Source organism: Acomys minous (assembly GCF_964271855.1).
Source record: "Acomys minous genome assembly, chromosome: 3".
NCBI classification, from domain to species: domain Eukaryota; kingdom Metazoa; phylum Chordata; class Mammalia; order Rodentia; family Muridae; genus Acomys; species Acomys minous.
Genome location: NC_140485.1, coordinates 48,628,236 through 48,637,230, shown reverse-complemented (window position 1 = coordinate 48,637,230; position 8,995 = coordinate 48,628,236). Strand labels below are relative to the sequence as shown.

The 8,995-nt window shown below is 36.0% G+C and overlaps 1 pseudogene across 1 annotated transcript; it reads right to left on the bottom strand.

The window, feature by feature from the left end:
* Nucleotides 1–314: 314 nt before the first annotated feature.
* On the bottom strand, nt 315–898 carry LOC311593594 (phospholipid hydroperoxide glutathione peroxidase GPX4-like; annotated as a pseudogene). The gene has a single exon. The product of its transcript is annotated as a phospholipid hydroperoxide glutathione peroxidase GPX4-like (transcript).
* Nucleotides 899–8,995: the final 8,097 nt, after the last annotated feature.

The window sequence follows — 8,995 nt, the reverse complement described above, 5'->3', positions numbered from 1 at the left end:
TGTAATGCCCTATTCCCATAGGGCGACATGTTATTTTACTGCTTTGTGCCTTTTGCAGAATAACATCATACAGTAGTACATTTTGGCCTAGGCTTATGACCTATTTTATCTCAAGTTATAGGTGATATTATCACTGCCACCTATGATTTCCCTTTGTTTTATTTTTCTTGCTTGATTAGTCCTTTCCCCCCTCCCCACCCCACCCCCCCAAGGCAGCCAAGGTGAAGTTCGAGCTGGGCGCCACAGGCCTCTGGGACGTCCTCCAGCGGGGATGCACGCCAGGTCCTCAGGACTGCCCCACCAGCAGGCTGGTTTGCTAGAGATAGCACGACAAGTCCTTCTCTATAACCTGGGGCTCCTCCATGGGACCGGAGCGCTTCACCACGCAGCCGTTTCTTGTCAATGAGAAACTTAGTAAAGTTCCATTTGATGGCATTTACCAGCATGCCCCTGCCCTTGGGCTGGACTTTCATCCATTTCCACAGTGGGTGAGCATCATCCCCATTTACACAGATCTTGCTGTACATGTCGAACTTGACATTGTAGCCTGCTGCAAACTCCTTGCTTTCTTGATTACTTCCCGGCTCCTGCCTCCTGAACTGGTTGCAAGGGAAGGCCAGGATTCGTAAACCACACTCCGCTCAGCGGGCATGCAGATCGACTAGCTGGGTGTAGTTTACGTCGGTTTTGCCTCATTGTGAGGCTACGTTGGTGACGATTCACACGAAACCCTTGTACTTATCCAGGCAAATCAGGGGCCATCGGTATTCTTGGCTGAGAATTCGTGCATGGAGCGCGCACAGCGCCATTTATCACGGGATGCGCCCAGGCCAGGCGCAGCCAGAGCCCCGCACAGCAGCGCCGGCTTCAGCAAGCGACTCAGACGGCCCCAGCTCATCCGTTTAGTCCATTTTTGGAGGAAGAAAAAATAATATGATGTTTGGTCAGGCAGAGGTGACAAACAAATTAAGAAATAAGGATAGGAAAGGATATCAAAAAGTATTTTATGAAAAATATAAACAATTCAATTCACACAAAGGAAAAGAGCTTGTAGGCATGCTAAGGTTACTCTACTTCTTACAACATCATAAAGACCTAGTTCTCAACACTGATATCAGCTTATTCTCAATAGCATCCAATAGAAATTTGAGGGCTTCATAGGTTGGTATGTAGCAATCAGAATCAACCACTCTAGGACAGGCCTTGTGCTCAGGAGCAGTTGACCAAACTATAATGCACTCCACAGATTTGTGGTGGTGGTGGTGGTGGTGGTGGTGTGTGTGTGTGTGTACGCGCGCGCGCGCATTTGGAAGAGTTACTTCCACCTCAATGTACATTGTTAAATTATTCCCAATCAATTACAGAAAGTACAAACAGGTACTTAGCATGAACGTTGGAAGCAAAGCTGAATAAAAAAAAAAACAAATGTGTTGAATCAGAGACTCAAGCACTTTAAAGAAAGGGGGTAAATTAAATATCATGACAAAAGAAAAGAAAGATCCCAGCATGTAGAGTATAAGAGAAGCACCTGGTTGTTTTAGTTAATTTCAATTGAGTTCAGAATGAACAGAAGGCCATCTGCCAATGTGGAGAGCGCCTAAGGCTCACACACTCTAGCCTTTCCGTTCCTTATTTTTGCAGAGCAGGAGAAGCCAGAGTGGCAAAACACTTGGTTGAAATGTAGAATTAAAGTTTAAAAATAAGGACTTAATAAATTTCCCCTTGAATTTCTAGGAATAAGTTGCTTTCAGTGAGCAGGAAATTAAAGTTAATTTTGTATCTCCCTTAAGAAATATAGTTATACTGATTTTCACATAAACTCTGGTGCCCCATATTTGACCACATTCCCATGATGGGGAGGCCCGGTGGCACTCAGAGGAAGGATAGTAGGCTACCTAGATGATACTTGATACCCTATGATCATAAGCAGGGCAAGGAGGTCCCCTTCAGTCACAGTCATAGCGGAGGGAATAGGGTGGAAGCAGAAGGGAGGGAGGAATTGGAGGATACAAGATATGGGATAACAATTGAGATGTAACATGAATGAATTAATAAAAAAATGAAAAAATAAGTTAGCATACAAAAAAGAAATATACTCTTATTAATAACTGTAATGGAATCTGCTAAATAAATGCTTTTTTTAATTTTTTAACTATCATTATTTGGTACTACCATAAATCTCTGGGATTTCTAGTATCTGGTTCTGGGTCACCTACGCAATAATGTGCATGGGTTCTATCTCATGGAATAGGCCTTAAGTCAAATCTGTTGTTGATTATTGGCTCCTCCTACAGTTTTGTGCCACCATTGCTCTTTCAATATATACCAATGTAGATTAAATTTTTCTGTCAAGATTAGTGTTTACATTTTTATTTGGATAGGAATGTATACTGTATTCCTGTATCAAAAACATAGGTGCACAGGCCGAAGGTAGGCACTATTTCTACATCTCCATGTTCAATGAGTTTTGTGCATGTTAATCTTCATCAATACGACCTGCTGTTGTCAATGTGTAAAGAGGAACCTAAAGTATTGGCCACAGTCTGGGTCTTTGGAAAGGCCCATGGAGGATTTTGGGCCCACAACTAAGTTAGGAGTAACCCACTCCTGGCGCTGAAATCTTTATTTGGTGAAAAGGAATAGCTAGTTCCACCTGTGTCTCTCTTGGTTTTTTGGAGATTTCATTTAAATCACTTTCATATGTGTATATATTTTAGGAAGATTCTTCCATGTTAGTATTTCAAATTCTCCTCAAGTACTCCTTAATTTTAAACATCTCGTCCTGTATTTCTTCCCACAACACCCTCTTCACCTTCCTACTCAACTTATCCTCCCATTCTATTCTCCTCCTGTCCCTCTCATCCATCCATAACCATCATTTTTGCCTTTCCTAGCAAGATGTGTGTGTGTGTGTGTGTGTGTGTGTGTGTGTGTGTGTGTGTGTGTGTGTGTGTTAAGAGAGAGAGAGAGAGAGATAGATGGGGGGGGGAGAGACTGGAGAGACTGGGCATCTTACAAGATTGGATGTACCTTATTGAGGCCTTGATTTGGTTTTACCTGGTGACTAAGGACCTAAGAGCCTTCCTTCCTGTTTTTGTGGTCAGTTTTACTTTTTCCTTTGGATAACTGTGTACTTATATCCTTTGATCACTCTAAAAGTTGGGTTGCTTCTTTGATACTGAACTGTAGGCTGTCTTATATACACAAAAGGAGGAGGTGTGTGTATATATAGATATAGATATATACAGATATAGATATAGATAGATATATGTATAAAGACACACACATATATATACATATAAAATGAGGTTTATATATACATATAAAATGAGGAGGTTTATATATATGTATATACATATACATTCATTTTTATATACTATATATACATATATAAAACTTCCTCCTTTTACATATGTGTATATAGACCATCTTTATATATATACATACATATATATGCACACACACACACATATATATATAACCATATATAACCTCTCATCAGATAGATATTTTGCAAAGATTTTCTCCAATTGAGTAGGCTTTCTTTTTACTTTATTGTTATTTTCACTTTGGTGTGAAGTTTTTGAATAGGATGTAGTTCTGATTGTCTATATTTAGTTTTATTGTCTATGCTTTTGGTGTCAAAGCCAAGAAATGTTTGCCAAATCCAATGTCAATAGGCTTTTCCATTTATAAAACATACTTGAAATAAGCAAATCCACTGAGCTTACAAATGGTTGCTAGTAGGAATAAGTGCAGACTTTTTGATTAATTGATATTAAGTTTTAAGCATTGTTGTAAACATAGTACTTAATTTTAAAATGTAACTGTATGCTTTAAAATAGATAGGAAGCTATATCTCATTTTAGGTGACTTTAGTCATTTATAAGTATCAAGTACAAACACAAAAGGAAATAAAGAACAGATTGGGTTCAAACCTTATGCATTGTGAAGCTATCACAATGTGTTTAAGAGTTTAACCATGAAAGTGTTCATATTTCAATGGAGCTATGAACTCAAAAATGATGATATCATATGATTTTTAAAAAATTTTTGGCTCTAAAACAATCTTCCTGACAAAAAAATAAGCCAAGGATATAAATGGTCTCAGAGAGGTCTATTTATGTAGATATATCTAATTAAGAATTTACTTAACACATATATTTCAGTCTTCCACTTTTAGCTTCTACTCTGACTCAATATCCCACTTAAAATATCTCAAGAAGCCAATACATTGCAGACAATGTAGTCATATATATATATATATATATATATATATATATATGTGTGTGTGTGTGTGTGTGTGTATATACATACACACACATATATATATACATATATAACCACATTTTAGAATTTAATTGTAGAATCACTGTAACTATTTGCATCTATTAATGAGTAAACTAATATTCAGACATAAAAGTATATGTTTTATAAGTAAAGAAGACAAGAGTAAGAGATAGACGTAACTCAGGCTTATTCTTGACTTTCCTGGTTGGAGTGAATGACTTGTGAACATGACATTTTGCTTCAGAGGCAAATGCTGTTCATGAACACTTATTTTGGTAGAACTACGTCTTTTCACTGTTTGCTTCCTGCCTACTTATTTCCTAAAAATATACTTTGATAGTTCTAGCTTCAGGGAAAATCAGTTTTCCATAAAGTGCCCATTATAGTGTGTGAATGAGTGTTGTAGCATGCATAATTTCCCTCAGAGAAGCATGCAATTAGAAAATTAACCTTTTTTCTTGTTAATCAGTTACAGAAAAGGATGCAAGAACACGTTAGCTACAGTGTGTACTGCGCTATTATGTCTTTTTTCTTTGTAAGTTCCTAAATAGTGACAAAATTCTCAAACACAAACATGTTAAGCAGAAGTGACATTTTGCATGTAGAACATGACTAATGTGTTTCACTACTTTAAAAAATATTCAGAGCTTGAAGTTATACTAAATGACAGACGTGCATGACTCTAATTTCTACATCTAAAGTTAGAACAACAGATTTCATAAGGCATTAGTGTACATCATTTGTATGTTATTATGATTATACCACAAACTTTTGAAGTAAACATGTTGTGTTCTGAAATTTTGACAATTAGATAACAGAATCTATTGCCACCTTTTCTTCCCAAGAGACATAGAATAGCCTTATCAAATCAAATGGTACCATAATTCTCTAGACTATAAGATGTCGAAGTCATTTGTTTAGTAAAAGATTTGAACCTTTCAACCGTGGTTCCAGAGCTGGTCAAATTTCCAAGGTCACAGACTTGTGTTCTGGCCTCAGATAAACATTGATGTGTGTGAAGGCAAACTGAGAAATTTGAATTTGTGTTTTCAGAAATGTGTGTGTGTGTGTGTGTGTTTGTGTATGTGTGTGTGTGTGATTTAAGAGAAATTAATGAAAAAAGAGTATATGAATTTGAAAAGAGGCAAAGAGAAGTATAAGAGAGGCTTTGAGGGAGGAAATGATAGGGGAAATTTATGTAATTACATAATAATCTCATCATAAAATATTATTAACAGGGATGTTTTGTGGGCTTTTACTCATCCATTTTGACATGTCCAGTTCATCCTTGATCTTCTCAAGTTGGATTTTCAGGTTTATGTGACTTTATAGGTGTAGCTTCTTATATCACTAGGATACACAAACAGAGACATCTTCCTGATCTTCTGTCTTTTATAACCCTTCTATCCTTTTTTTGATAGTATTTCCTGAAACTTTGGTGTTGAAGTGTTTTGTAGATGTATTCATTATTACTGGATTTCATAACAACATTTAAAAAAGCAAACTGAGCAAAAGTAGAGGAGCTGTTTTGTAAGCGACATTCCATTAATGATCGTTGCTTCAGTTCTTATGTCCAGTTTCTTGCTCTTCTTTCACTCAGTAATGGATTATAAGCTCAACAGTGAAATAAATCTTTTCCTTCCCACCTGCCAGTAATAATAATAATAATAATAATAATAATAATAATAATAATAATAATAATAATAATAATAATATAATAATAATAATAATGTTAAATGTTAATAATAATAGTATAATTCATATTATTATCCATAATAATAATACAATCCATGAACTCTTTTTTTTCTGAGAATTCTTAAAAGGGTGCATACTGCAGAGTAAGGAGATCAGCTCTGAATTTGGATAGAAGATTAGTTAATTACGATCAGGCTGAGTGTCTTGTTTTTCCTATGTGACTTATGTTCTTTTTACAAACTAGAAGTAAATTTACTCTATGTTTCTGAAACAATCTATAAAAAGTAAAAATGGGATAAGATATGTGTGCATCAAATATAGCAATTATAATTATGAGTCTATGAAAGGCAAATGATACTCCTGAGTGGCTCAACTTTATACTTTAAGGCAAACCAAAGAAAAGATTCTTGATTTTACTCTTAAAATCCCCATGAATGCAACTGATGATATTGGGGAAATATCTATAAGGTTTCTTATTTCAAGAGGTAGTCATTGCACAGAACCTAACTATAAATCTCATTTACCATTTCAGCTGAAAGTTTAGTGCACATTTCTAATAGGATAGTTAGTCCTTGATGACATCTATTATCTACTAATAACTGAAGACACTGAATATTATTTTATACAGAAGTTGGCAAAGAGTTTTGAAACTGAACATTTTCCCAAGATTTTCAAATTGTCCTCAACACAGTCCTGGGGATACAGAAGTCCCAATGGATATTTGACACAGAAATGAAAATGGTAATTTGACCATTGACAGAAGGGCTGATGTTACCCTTTTGAAGTCAGAATTAGTCAAGGATACATCTCAGACTGTCACAAAGTCACAATCTCACTTACACATTGATCTCTACACATGACACCAATCTTATTAGTATACCCAGAACTGTGAGAAAATAAATATATACTCCTTAAATTCAATTCTGGTATCACTTGTCTCAGTGGCAACAGGGAAATAGTATTGGTTTGTGGCTATGTACTTAAATGATAAATACTGTCCCCCAATATCTGGTTTTAGTCCAGAGGAGTAAATTCTCACATACATCACGTGATGTTGTATGACCCTTGTACCTCAATTTAAAGTTGAATAGTTAATATAAATACCTAGGAATCCCTAACTGGACAAAAGAGAAGTAGGACAATCTTAAGTTCCTGGACTTTGCATCTCAGATGAAGACCACGAGGCAGGAGAAAGAGCCAGGAGATCCTGAGAAGAAGGGAGTCACCATAGGGCAGTATGGATCATGAGCATGTGTTAGTGATAGGTGGCCACTGGAACAGAAGCAGCCCAAGCAGGAAATATTATGGCAAGTAAATTGAAGTGTGTAGCTAGAATATTGCAAAATACTTTAGAGGGTAACTCTGCCCATCTCCAGTATCTTAAAACGTATTATAAATCTAAAAGTTCTCTGTGTATTTTCTTTATGAACTGAATGGTCTAAAATGAGATAGAAGCCCCAAATAGATATTTAGAAGCAAAGGGGGAGGATCATGTAGTGAACAACTCAAAATAATATCTATTCTAACACTTCCTAAATAACATGAGAAATCTAAATAAGTGACTACATTTTTCTACAATTTCTGTTTGTATCCCACCTTCTCTGCATCCTTACACCTTCTTGTTCCAAAGTAATCTTCTGGAAAAATTACGAAAGCCTATATTACTCTCTCAATGCAAGCTTGTGCTCCACATTACACATTCATTATATACCATGCTACATTTGTTATGTTAATGATGTTATAATTGACTCTAGGAAATATGAATCATTTCTGATACAAATGGAAAAAGTGTGAAGTAGGAATGGGCATCTCTTAAGCAATGAGGCTAAATTTTCTTTAATGATGTGGGGACAAATGTGGTTATTTTTAATTTAAAATTTATTTTCATTTATTTTTTGTATCTATCATTATCTGTGTGTTAGGGGCTCATATGCTTTGGTTTAATGAAGAAGTCAGAGATCAACTTGTGGAAATTTTTAGCTCTCTCCTTCCACCATGTAGCTTAGGTCATGTGTACTGACAGCAAATGCTATTACTCACCAAGCAATATCAATAGCATCCCCTTTTTGTGTACTTGTGGGTATATATGAAAGAATGTGAACTGTGACATTGAGTAGATGTTAGAAGAAATTTAGGGTACACAGTTTTTTCCTTCTACTATACAGGTCTCAGAAACTATGCCTTAACAGTAGGTAACTTTATCCACATAAGCTTTACATTGACCAAAACTTGTTTTCTACAATGTTGATTGAGAAGGTGAAAGTTTCAACACATGTTGTTGTTTTAAAACTTACTTTCATTGGAAATTTTACACCCCTGGTTCTGGCTATTATGGATAAGGCTGCTATGAACATGGTTGAGCATATGTCCTTGTGTGGTGGAGCATCTTCTGGGTATATTCAAGGAGTGAAATAGCTGGGTCTTGAGGAAGCCCTATTCCCAGTTTTCTGAGATAGCACCAGACTGATTTCCAAAATGGATCCACAAGTTTGTATTCCCATCAGCAATGAAAGAGTGTCCCTCTTTCTCCACATCCTCAAGACATAAAAAAATGAGGAACATTAAAATTATTTCTAACATAAAGACATTTATTTTGTTCTGGTTAATTTTACTTGTATTCTTGATAAATCCTAGAATCTTCTAAGTGGAGAGCCTTGATTAAGAAATTGCGTTAGCTAGAACTTTACTATATTGAATATATTGACTAAGAAAAACAAACATGTGTTTGTCCTGCTTACAGCATGAGCCTAGAAGAATCATCATCAAAGAGACCAGAGAGACTTCATCCAGCAACTGATGTCCTTAGATGTAGCTTTCCAGAGCCAAACATTAGACAGAGCTTGGGATGTCTTGTGGTGGAGGAGGTAGATTCAGATGAACCAGAAGGAACAGTAATACATCAAAAGAATATGGCACATTGAATCAACTTACCATGACTAATGTGAAGTTGCAGAGAACAGAGAGCCTATAGAGATCTAACCTAGGCCCTTTGCATATATGTAATTGATGA